This window comes from Dioscorea cayenensis, chromosome 11, assembly GCF_009730915.1.
Source record: "Dioscorea cayenensis subsp. rotundata cultivar TDr96_F1 chromosome 11, TDr96_F1_v2_PseudoChromosome.rev07_lg8_w22 25.fasta, whole genome shotgun sequence".
Lineage (NCBI taxonomy): Eukaryota > Viridiplantae > Streptophyta > Magnoliopsida > Dioscoreales > Dioscoreaceae > Dioscorea > Dioscorea cayenensis.
This window is the reverse complement of record NC_052481.1, coordinates 17,541,003-17,554,423: the sequence shown is the minus strand read 5'-3', so window position 1 is coordinate 17,554,423 and position 13,421 is coordinate 17,541,003. Positions and strand designations below refer to the sequence as shown.

Here is a 13,421-nt window from a genome sequence, read left to right as displayed (position 1 = left end):
TGTGTTCACAATATTTTTGTAATGTTTAATAAAAATATTAAAAAATCCACGACTGTAAGAACAAAAATGTTGACAAGGCAGTGGATGTATAATCGGAATCTGCCAGGAAGATAAGGATTGACCAATGAATTCATTATTGGGGTTGATGAATTTATTCAATTTGCAATTAATCAAGATAACTCATAAAAAAAGGGGGAAATATTAGGTGTCCATGTTTCAAGTGCAAAAATAGGAGATTCCTTCATCCAAATGATGCCATTTTGCATTTGTACCGCCGGCGGTTTAGAGAGTGCTATTGGAATTGGACCTATCATGGTGAAGAAGTATTCCTAATTAGTGAAGAGCCTAAGGACGTTGATGATCAGCCTTCAGATCATATAGCACAGGAGGGTGAGCAGATGACTTAGGATCAAAGGATGATATATGATTGTCTTCATTCTCATGTTTCACCAATGGATGAATCTCATTGTTATGACAAAGCTGATCCAAGTGTGCAACCACCATTAGATGAGCCAGTTTCAGATTTACAGAGTGATGAAATAAGCCAATTGTCTAACAGATTTTTTGATGTATTAAAAGCTGCCGATCAACCCTTATATGTGGTATGTGAGAATCACTCTCAGTTGTCTTTTGTTGCTAGGATGTTATCTATCAAATCTAATGCTAATATATCTGAGGCTACTTTCAATAAAATGGTCACCGCTATTAAGGAGGTTCTTCTGTTAGATAACACATTGCCAACTGATTAATACCATCATAGAAAAACTATGAATACATTGGGTTTACCTGTAGTTAAAATTAATGCTTGTAAAATGGTTGCATGTTGTACTGGAAGTATGATGCTATGAAAGTTTTTTGCAAGTTCTGTAATGAGCCAAGGTATAAACAATTGAATAGTCAACATGGGGTACTTGATAATCACCCGTGTAAAAGAATTGCACAGGTAATACTAAGATACTTGCCACTAACTCTAAGATTACAAAGGTTATATGCTTCTAATGCTACAACAACACATATTACTTGGCATGCTACACACAAAAGAAATGATGGGGTAATATGTCATCCATCCAATGCTGAGGTATGGAAACATTTTGATAAAACTTATCCTGATTTTGCTAGAGAACCTCGCAACATTTGATTGGGCCTCTGTGCAGATGGCTTTGCACCACATAGGCAATTTGGAAAGACTTATTCATGTTGGCCAGTAATTGTGACTCCTTACAAACTTCTACTGGGCATGTGCATGAAAAGCTCTTATATGTTTTTATCACTAATTTGTCTAGGGCCTAAAAATCCGAAGAAGAACATAGATGTTTTTTTTTCAATCTTTGATTGAAGAGTTGAATAGTTTGTGTATTGTTGGTGCCATGACTTATGATGTTTCAAAAGATGAATATTTTTGTATGAAGGCTGCACTTTTATGGACAATTAGTGACTTTCCAGCTTATGGAATGCTATTGGGATGGAGTACTATTGGGGTATTAGAATGTCCAATATGTATGGAGAATTCCAATGCTTTTTAGCTACAACATGGTAGAAAAGTAAGTTATTTTGATTGTCATGGGGTATTTTTACCTTGAAATCATTCTTACTAAAAAGATAAAAAGTCTTTCATCCGAGGTAGAGAGGAAAAGAGTGATCCATCTCCAATGTTGTCGGTGGAGGAAATTTTTCATTTGGTAATGGTTTTTCCAACGGCCATGGAGGACCCCATTAGCACACCTGTAGATTATGAAAAAAGTCACAAGTGGATGAAAAGTAGTATTTTTTGGAATCTACCATATTGGGAAACTAACTTGATCTGACATAATCTCGATGTGATGAATATAGAGAAAAATGTGTTTGACAATGTTTTCTATATTATGATGAATGTGAAAGGGAAGAGTAAAGATAGTGCTAAGGACAGGAAAGATGTTGGAATTCTTTGCGACCTCAAGGAGATAACAATTCCTTCAAATAGTACAAGGTAGACTATTCCAAAAGCATTATACACCTTGACCCAAAGAGCAAAAGAGGGTTATTTGTGAATGGCTTTAGAACTTGATGTTTCTAGATGGTTATGCTTCTAATATTGGAAAATGTGTTTATATGAATGCATTGAAGATAACTTCCACTAAGAGTCACGACAACCACGCATTTAAGCAGAGACTTATCCAAGTGCTTTCAGAGAAATGTTACCCTTGTTCTTATGGAATCCATTAATAGAATTAAGTATATTATTTTAGAAAATATGCTCTACTATGCTTGACATTGATAAACTTATGGAGTTAGAGAAAAAGGTTGCGGTGATTTTATGTAACTTATTGAAAATATTCCCTCCATCCTTCTTTGATTTTATGGAGCATTTCATTGTCCATTTGCCTTATGAGGCTAGAATTGGAGATCCTGTTCAATATAGATGGATGTATCCCTTTGAGAGGTAACAAAAGTTGCAATCTAACTTTATTGAATTTAAGATAATTTTGTTTATTTATGTAAAGTCTTTTCATCTTTGTACTTGTAGATTTCTATATGACTTGAAAAAACATTGAAGAATAAGACACATGTTGAGAGTTCAATTTGTCAAGCTTATATTGCACAAGAAATCAACATTTTTTTTAGAACATTATTTTGAACCTCATGTATCATGTAGAAGGAGGAAACCTCTACGAAATGATGACGGGGTAAATGATGGTGCCTTCGAACCTTTCTCTATATTCAATTACATAGGTCGAATTCAGGCTCGTGCAAGGATTAGATGGCTTTCTGAAAAATAAGTTGCATGTAGCACATACTATATATTGTGAAATTATCCAGAAGTGCAACCATATTACAAGTAAGTTATATTATCAATTAATAAAACCCTCAATTTTACAATCTATATAATATCTAACTTCAATAGTTTTTAAAATTTTCTTGCTTAAATGTGCATTCATAGGATATTTGTCAACTGCCTACAAGGGAACCCTATTGATGCCATCGATAAGGCAATTGATAAGCATTTTGCAAAGTGGTTTGAAAATTTTGTAAGTAATCATTTTAATATCTTGAAATTGTATTAAGAGTGACAAAACATCTCATATTTAATTTTTGGGTTTAGGTGGCAAATAAGGTCAATCAAGTCATTGATTTTCTCTTGAAATACCTTGCCTGGGGTCCATCAATGAAAGTGACAACATGATCAGGATACTTCATCAATGGTTATAACTTTCATAGTGTCACCCATAGCATCGAGAAAGCCACCATGAATAGTGGCATATGTGTACAAGGGTCCAATGTTAAGGAGACATGTACTGATTTCTATGGTTTATTACAGGATGTAGTCCAACTCACTACAAGAAAACAAGAGCATCAGGGACAGAAAATTTCCAACGGAATTTTTCCGTGGGTGAAAGTTAATATCACCAACGGATTTTGTGACAGAATTCCAACGGAAAGGATTTGACACCTACCAAGACATTAGTGACGGAATATTATATAATGACCAATGGAATATTTCGTCGTTGATATATTTCGTTGGAAATTTCGTTGGTAAACATTATTAATTTTTTCTTAAGCTTTAAAATCTTTTTTTAATATATTTGTAATAGAATCTTGAATTATCATCTACGGAATTTTTGGATTATTAGCAACGGAATTTGGTGTTATTACCAACGGAATTTCGTATTTTTTCCAACGGAATTGAGAACTTTAAAAAACAGAACTATTTACTACCGACGGATTCTTGTCTTATCACCAACGGAATTTGTTATTATCACCAACAGAATTTACTATTATCACCAACAGAATTTTTGAATTATTACCAATGGAATTTGCTACTATCACCAACGGAATTTGGTACTATCACCAACAGAATGTTGCTTTATAACCAACACAATTTTTGGATTATTACATACGAAATTTGGTGTTATCACCAACAGAATTTCATATTATTACCCCGGAATTTAGCACTTTTACCAACGGAATTATTTACTATCACCGACGGAATGTTTGTATTATTACCAACAGAATTTATTATTATTACCTACGGAATTTAGTATTATCACCCACTGAATTTTAGGGTTATCACCAACGGAATTTGTAACTATCACTGACGGAATTTTTATTATCACCAACGGAATTTTTGGATTATCACCAAATTTTTTTAATTATATTTAATTATATTTAAATATTTGAATTAAATATATTAAAAATATTAAAAATATTTGCACGAATTGTAAATATCTTATTTTTAAATTTCTTTTTTTAAGAATTTTTATTTTTATTTTTTTTATTTTTTATATCCATATATTGTTTTTACCGCATTTTAGATTGTTTTATTTTATTTTATTTTTTTTTGTTTTATTTTATTTTGTTCAAAAGTGATGCTTTTTCCCTTGTATACATTCTTGTAATTTTGCCATTTATTGGGATGTAAATGCAAAATAACAAGAAATTTTCAAAATTTAATTATTAAATAAAAATTCTCCCCATACAATACTCATTTCAACCTCAGCGCCGGATTCAAGAGCCTTGGAAACCCGAACCCTAACCCTTTCTTCGAGCTTTGATGTTTCATCGTCAACCGCACGCCTCTTCTTCTCCGAAGCCCAGCGTTTTTTCAAATCTCACGTCTTACAAGCTCGAGATCGAGAGGAACATCAGAGACATTCATCGAAGGCATTCGAGGATCGTAGCTTTTGGAGATTCCAATCATCCTTGGAGGTGTTCTATCATTCTCTTCTTTTTTTTTGTTTCTTTTTCTGATCATTTTGGTACTGCTTTTAATGGCTTGATGAATTTATTCATGGTGATTTCAGAGCATGATCTTTTGGGTTTTGTTAGATTGGTTGGTGTTTTTGATCGTTTGGGGATTATTTGAGTGCATTGCCATGTTAAATTGATTAATGGTGTATTTGGAGCAAACTCCTTGTCAATTTGTTCATTAGTTCTATCTCCACTATTTTAGGTTGTGTCCTGAGATGCACTTGAGCTATAATAGTGCTTTTATGAGAAGAATGGTTTAAATATCTGAGTATTTTCAATATTAATTCTACTCTGGACCTGAAATTCATTTAACTCGAACTCCTTGTTCATTCTGTAATCTAACTGATACATGACATTCGTAATCATTTACATTGGGGTCCATGATCTGTCTTAAGTTGGAAGTAATTGGCTTGATTTTATCTTCGTGAAGTATTGCTCAATGAATACAGTGAGTATTGGATGATGAGTTCCATGCTGCAAATTTTTAAGCATTGCCACCTATATCACATTGCATAGTACATGTAAGAGTGGCAGTTTATCCTTGATATACCTTTTACATTATTGAAGCGTCTACATAGCTTATTTGATTTCTTATATTATCAATCTCTCTTGTGACTTTTAAGGTTGAGGAAGCTATCTTGGTAGAGATGGCTCAATATCGGCATGCAAATGTCAGACTTGGTCATTCTTTCTCAGGTCATATACCATATATCCCATTACCTTTTTGGTATTATTTTTTTTTTCATAGAATAGCTATAAATTAAATTTATAGATCAATTTTATTTTATCATATTGTCGTCCAAAACCTCAGGCCAAAATGTTCAATGAAGGTTAAACTTGTGATTAAGATAACCTGGGATGGAAATGAGAGTGTACACATTACCTGGATTTAAGGGAGATATAATTTGCTTTTGGGTACTGCTATATCGCTGATGAATATCCCATCATATGATTGATATGTTAAGGAAACTTAAGGAGGTTGACCTCAAGGTGCTCTTGCAACTTCAAGGGAGACTATTACCTGAATTCATCTAAATGGTAAGCTTCAGTTTCTTGGGATTATGCCTGATTTAATTAAGTAATGATTGTCAATCATAAGACATGGTTATCATCATATCATCCTATAACTATCTGGAACTCTTTCATGTTTCTTTATATTGGGGTCAATGAAGACTGAAGAGTACTAGAGAATATACTGCAAGTGAAAAGCTTTGGTATGCCAGAAGCGTGAACTGTGAAGTTATTAGCCTTTTTTTTCTTAATTATGGATAGAACATAACAGCAGGAAGGGAGGTGGTGCAAACTGCAAAGAAATAATGATGCTCATGTATACTGCTGATTAGCGTTACAATATGAATTCAAATAATAAGCCTTTAGACGCACAACTTTTGTTTAAATTACTAGTATATAAACATGATCTTGTTGGTATGCTTGTGAGGGTAAGTCTGATCGTCTTGTCGATCCATCTTGACATCATATATTCTCTTAATCATCACATTGCTATCAATCAGTAATTTTTTAAACTAATTATGCATTAAATTTGAGGATCATTTCCACATACTTTTAATAGAGATTAGTTCATCTAGCTTGAGTAAATCAGCGGTACTAGTTTCATTTCTTTGGGCAAGGAGTTCATATTTGCTACTTAATATATATACATATTTTATTATGGTTTTTTTTGTTTGCATCTATGAATAGTATTCACCATGCTTGGGCTTGTGCTGCTATTCATTTTCTGATGTTTGATGTTTGGATTTTTCATCTTTGTCATTCTGACTCTAAATGTGCATTATTGATGATCTGTTTGATCATATTAATTATGAGGATTAATTGATCGGAGGGTATGTACTGTATGCACATGGACATTGTTTGCTCATATTAATTAGTGAATGCTCTGCCATATTTGCTGGTTCTCCTTCCAATGGGTCATCTCCAATTTCAGCTATTCATTTTGTACCTTCTCAAGTAAGTGTTTGTTGTTCCCATGCGTGACAAATTTTTTGTATCTTTTGTATTATATTTCGTTTTGCTAGGTTGGATGGTAATTTTGCTTGTTGAACATTTGAAGAATATTTTTCTTTGTTCTAGCATTATATAAATGCCTATCTAGCTTGATAATTTTGTTTGTATCAGTGACTCCTTCCAAAGTGTTCTAATGAGATTCGGTAGTGATGAGTTATTTATAAATTAAGCAATGAATGATAATGGAACTATGCATTTAATTGATATGGATACCATTCTTATATCTGAATGATGAAAGAATGATGGATTTTCTTATCTTTGAAAGCCTACCAATTTTCTGATTTGGATATCATTCTTATACATTGCTTAGCTTTGAGATTGTATTTATAATATAATTCTTGCAGAAGCAGAGTTGGGGAACTTCAATAGCAGTGTTGCTGAGAATCCAGTTTGCATCAGTAAATTAAAGAATGACTATAGTTATGTTTTTGACCTGTAAGTTGCATATGAAATACATAATTATTTGTTTTTAATATCATTTATTCCTATTTACATAAAGTGCTTGATCTCTTCATTCTTTAACAATGGGATATGGATGGTGAGGGTTCTTTATTATTTTCTTCATTTGAGACATTGCTTGTATCTTTCTCTTGTTATTATTTTTAATTTTTTTACATTTTGTTTTACTAGTTTATCATTCTTAATTAAAAGTATAATTGTCTCATTCTTAATCCTCTTGTTGCATATCCTTTTGCCGAAGCTAAGGCAGATGATTTTGGTGTTGGAGCAAAGGAGCATGTACATGTGAGCATATAACAGCACAACTGGAGGAAAAGAGTAACCATTGTGCAGCGATTGAAGAAAGAGTTCAGCTACAACAAAATGCTGAAGGATCTCAAGAAAGGCTTCTCTTATTTATGCTTTGGTTATGTATGAACATGTTTTTAGATATGATGAAAAATTGAACTTATTTGCTTTGAATAAAATTGAACTTGTTTTTTATTATGAATAAATGAGTTTGTTATTATATAGAGTTTATGAAATAGTATTGGTTATAAGTAATACAGCAAAATGAAGCAAAATAATAATAATAATAATAATAATGAAAAATGCTATCAGAGACGGAATTTCATGGGTAATAAATATTATTAAAATCGGAATTCCGTTGGTAATAAACACTTTCAGTGACGGAATTCCGTTGGTGATAGAGACTTTCAGGGACAGAATTCCATTGGTGATAAAAACTATCAGAGACCAAATTCCGTTGGTAATAAACACCTTCAGTAACGGAATTTCCGTTGGTAATAAACACTTTCAGTGACGGAAAATTCCGTTGGTAATAACTTCCTTTAGGAACGGAATTCCGTTGGTAATAAACACTTTTAGTGACGAAAAATTCCTTTAGTGATACTAAAGTATCACCAACGGAATAGTCTTTTCCAACGGAATAGCATTAGCCACTTGTTTTTCAGTGACGGAATTTTCCAACAGAATATTCCGTCGGTAAAAGATATCACCAACGGAATTTTAGCTATCAATGACGGAATTTTCGGTCTCTAATACCTATGTTTTCTTGTAGTGACTTGAGTACCATGGTAATAGATGGAGCCATGTTGTCCTCTTCAAGTGTACATGGTTTGATCCAATTAATGGCATTAAGGTTCATCCTCTATATAACTTGGTTGATGTTAATAAAAAAAAATGTATCGAAAGTATGATACATTTGTATTGGCACAACAAGCCATTCAAGTGAACTATATTGAGTACACTGAGCATTAAAAAGGACAAGGTTGATTTGTTAGTTGTGTTCAAGACAAAGGCTAGAATGGTTGAGGCAAGTTGGCCAGGAAAAGATAGCACCGCATATCAAATGGATGAAATCTTCATCAAATCCGGTTGTCAACATTATACAAGAGATTCCTTCTTTGGTTGATCCGCAAGGCATAAAAACAATTTGTTGACTTATATGAAAGGGTTGCAAGATATTTTAGAAAATGAAACTGAGGAAGATGAAGAAGATGAACATGTAGATAATGAATATGAAGAAACTAATGATGATGATGATGATCTAGGAGAACATGACTTTTAATTAATTACTAAATATCTAGTGTTTTTTTCTCTTTTTGACAAGAACTTCGTATTTCTATGTTGTTTCTACGTTTTTTATGGATGTGTATGTGTGGTGGTAGATATATGTCTCATTTATGATCGTGTTTTTCTTCTACCTTTCCAATTAAGTTATTCTCATTGTAATTTTTTCTATCATAATTTTATATATAAATTCCTTAAGAAAAGTTCCTAAATTTATAATTAAAATGTTTATTAATTTCACTTTTTTTTAGAGATTTACGAAGTTAAAAGAGCAATATATGATTTGGTCCAGGGCCACTACAAAGAAGCATGGACTGGATGGGGAAAAGTGCCTAGAGACGTGCGACAAATTAAGAATGTTCATAGCTTTTAGGGTAAATATCATTTAATTAAACTAATGTATTAATATCATTTAATTAAATATATTGTTTTTACTATTAAAAATATATTAATGTAGTTAAATCTTTATTTTTTTAGGGCTATTTACACATGGGAGTCGCAGCATGAGTCTATGATATTATGTCATTTCAACCATGAGGCGAGTGAATGGTTGAAAAAAACATTTGTACCTTGCACATACACTTTACAAGCCTCCACTTGAGTGGATGACCCCTTCAATTTAGGAGAGTTTGTAGAAATATTGGGGGTCGGAAGAGTTCAAGAAAATAAGTGAGCAAAACAAAAAGAACAGGGCAGTAAATGGAGCTTCTTCATTTGCTATCTATCGTGATAAATCTATCAACATCTAACTCGTACACCTCCTCAGGCTTGTAATACCATATTCTATTTAATTATTATTATTATTATTATTATTATTATTATTATTTATGATTTATTTAATTCTTTAATTGTTTATTATGCTATTTTTTCATATTGAAGAATTGGGTAGGGAACTGACACAGAAAGAATGTTTCATCCGCACTCATGGGAAGAAGGATTGTACTATCAAGGGTGAGCATGGTAAAGAAATTGTTGCAAGTATACTATAATTGCCTCAAGAAGTTAATTTATTTGAATCAATTTGTGAAATTAATGTCTTTCTAGCAAATAGTTTCATCAATTTATTTCCAAGCAATTACGTTGATTGTTCAAGCAAGGATTTTGTTTTTGTGAACACTATATCCATATATATTTTTTCAAACATTGCAATCTCTTACAATGCAAGCTAATTTATTTGTTTGCATCAACTTTATTTACTTTGTTATATGTGTGTGTCTATATATATTACTTTATAGGTTACTTTAGACATTTATATATTATATTTTTTTACTAATTGGATCTAATTTTTGATGGATGCAAGAACATTTTGATAAAGCCATTGCAAATAAAACGTGATCAAGGAGAAGATGAGAATTCTATCAACCAAAATGAATAGTGGGACAACATTACTGTCGGAAGTTGTAATAGAGTGTTGAAAAGGGGTAATATAATTAGGAAAATGTCTTCAATCAATTACAAGCTATGTTCGGGGCCTTCTCATTCAAGTAGTCAACCATATGACAAAATTAATGAGTTGCAGGCTGAGCTAGCAAAAACCCAAGCTAAGCACAATGCAATGCTTGCCGAGTATGATAAGATGTGAGCCGAACATGATGCTATGCGGATTGAGTGGGTTCATCCTGAGTCATTTGAAATGTCATTGCTTACAGCTCTTTGTTGTTAAGGGCATTGACCTCTCCGATATGCATGTTGCTACTCTCACGTGATCTATCCCTAGTGCACCAACAGAGAAGGCCCAATCGTATGTTGATGAGCACTCTTCGACCAGAAAGAGACCTCACACCACACTCATCGCCGACAACACTTTTGATGGCCCAAAATGATGAAGAAGAGGATATATGTTAAAGTTTACTTTGAGTTTTATCTTCTTAAAGTTGTTGGTGTAGAAGTTAGTATCTCTTCAACTTGTAGATAAGGAAGATGAAGCAACTATTCATACCATAGTTCACTTCAATTTATTCATCAACAATTAATTCTAATGTTTTTCAAATTTTTTTGTTTGAGGTAAAGGTCATGAATTGTCATTCAGAGTGATTTTCTATTTTCCAAGCTGCAAAACTTTCCTTCTTGAACATAACTATAAGGGCTTGGTATGTTCTTTGATTATCAATTCATTCCATTTTTTATATGTATGTTTATTTATATATTAATTATTGATGAATGGCATGCAGTCTATGACTCTGAACAATAGAATTCAACGTCTGATTTTGAGTGATTTAGGTGAGACAAATGGCAATGACAATATGAAAGTAGTTGAGAGATGAATCAAGTGCTATGATATGTAGGCTAGCTAGTAAGTGTTAACCTCAAGCTTATTAATTTGATTGTCATTTTGAATGATGCTTACCCTATTGATAATCAATTTGAGGCAACTAGAGGCATTTGAGAAACATAGGTACAAACAAATTTGAAGAATGTATGTTTATTATCTCATTCTTCTTATTTTTTACTTTGGTACTAAATGAATTAGAAATTAAATAAGGTTTTCTAAACATTTTGCTTGTATCTATAAATTCCATAAGAAAATTGAGTAATTATATTTGTATGAATGGGTATTAATGTATCCTATCCCCGAGCATCTAAATAAATCTAAGTTATGTGGCAGAAATTTAGGTCCTATTTGTTGTTTAAATGGCTTCATTTCAACAAGAAACTTTTTTAATGTGTTTATTGAGCTCACCATGGTTTGTTGCAGTTTCTAGTGCATATAGGCATTTCTACAATTATCATTCATGAGAAGCTTAATCTCAACTTTTATGTCTTATTTTCAGGAGAGTTTGAAGTATAGGTTGTTAGGTTTAGTGGGTAACATTGGTTCTTGGGCCATGAATATCTGAGGTAAGAAACTTCACTTTTTTTTAAAAAAACCACATATGGTGATTGCTCGCTAAAATGTAAAACCAGACATTAGTTTTTATTACTAAATTTGTAAGCAGGTGTTATATAAATTTTCAAGTTTTCTTCTAGCAACATCCTAATTATTTTTTATTTCTTGATAAATTATGTATTATAGTTACTTTATGATTTATGCTATTTAAACAATTGTTCTGGGAGTTGTTTTCTTTAACTTGATCAACACCAAAAGCCAAAAAATAAAAACTATCAAACCTATCTAAATCAAGTATTATGCATGTTTCTTGACACCTTTTTTTAATGATTTTTATTATGCAGAAACCTTCCTAGTTAAATTTCACAAGAGTTTACAAAATGGTAAGTTACCCTCAATGTCTTTGGTTTTTATAATTTAAAGGCATATTTTTAGTTACCTATGTTTTTCCTTAGCACTTGGTAGCATTCTTTAGCTGTTCATCCTTTTCCCTTCTTTTCTCATAGTATGAGGACAAGTCGATAGATAATCTAATGGAACTTGTGTAACAAATTGTTGCTTTTCACATGAAGGTATATCTTGAATAGAAATGTTAGCGCAATTTTCAGTTCATCTGCTATGTCGTTCACTACTTAAGTGGTTTACATCGGTTTTATTGTTTTAATATTTTCCTTCTTGTCAAGGATGCTATTGTTGCAATGTAATGCCAAGACCAAAAGCTGTTGATCTCCTGATGGAGGTAAGTTGCAGCCGCTTTTCATGGTTATTGTACGCTAAACTTGTTATCTATACATTCCTGATCTATTTCAGGTTGAAAATCTTGATTTGTTGGTTGAACATGTTGATGCTTCAAACTATAAGAGGGCATGCTTGTATCTAACAAGCTCTTTTAGGTATCTGAATTTGTTCATGTATTTAGAACATTGAGCTATATTAAATATGAATTCTTGCAGTTAGCTTACTATATTTTCTTTAACTATTTTCTTCTATTGATAAAACAATGTTGATGTACTTTTAAGAATAGAATTATCTAATTACTGGTTGAATTTGCTTCACCAAGAAGGTTTTGGAATGTGTTGATGTGTGCCATTGTAATTGTTTAAATTCCTTGCCCATATTTTTTATTTAGTTTCTTGCATGGTTTTGTATTGACAATACTATAGGTGGTTCCTTCCCTTTCAATTTTTTTTATTGTTTGTTCGATTATTGTTTTCTCACAATTGATATTATAATTATTTGTTTGATTGTTTTGTGTTGTTATGTGTGGAATTATTTACTCAAATTGCATGATCTTGTAGCTATCTACCTGGGCCTGATGATCTATTAGCGTTGGACATAGCATATAAATTATATATGAAGTTCGATGACCTGGCCAGTGCCCTTCGTATAGCACTATTTCTAGATAACAGTTAGGTATAGTTGCAAGTCTTTTTTTGTATATGTGCAGACTTTTTCTTGAACATATTCTCATGACACACTATCTTTCCAATGGCAGTATGTGATGCAGGTCTATACATCCACTGCAGATTTGCTGTTGAAGAAGCAATTTTCTTACATTTGTGGCCCGCCATGTAAGATGTAGATTTCTTCAATTTTTGGGCTTGAATTCCGTTTTTTGTTTCCATTTTCTTGTTTCTAGCATTTTCTACTAAAGACATGGTCCATCACTTTTTTAGTGATTAATTTTTGCTTTTGATCTAGCGAACATTGTTCTATACTTTTTTTCTACTTACTGTTCTTCATTTGTGGATGACTTTGCAAATTAGGGTCATACGTTGGAACTTGATGATGAGATGGTTCCAAAGGATGAGGACAT

General features: G+C 32.3%; 1 pseudogene; it reads left to right on the top strand.

Annotated features, from left to right (window-relative positions):
- Window positions 1–1,820: 1,820 nt before the first annotated feature.
- The window catches only part of LOC120271659, a 21,662-nt pseudogene continuing 10,061 nt past the window's right edge, over window positions 1,821–13,421 (top strand).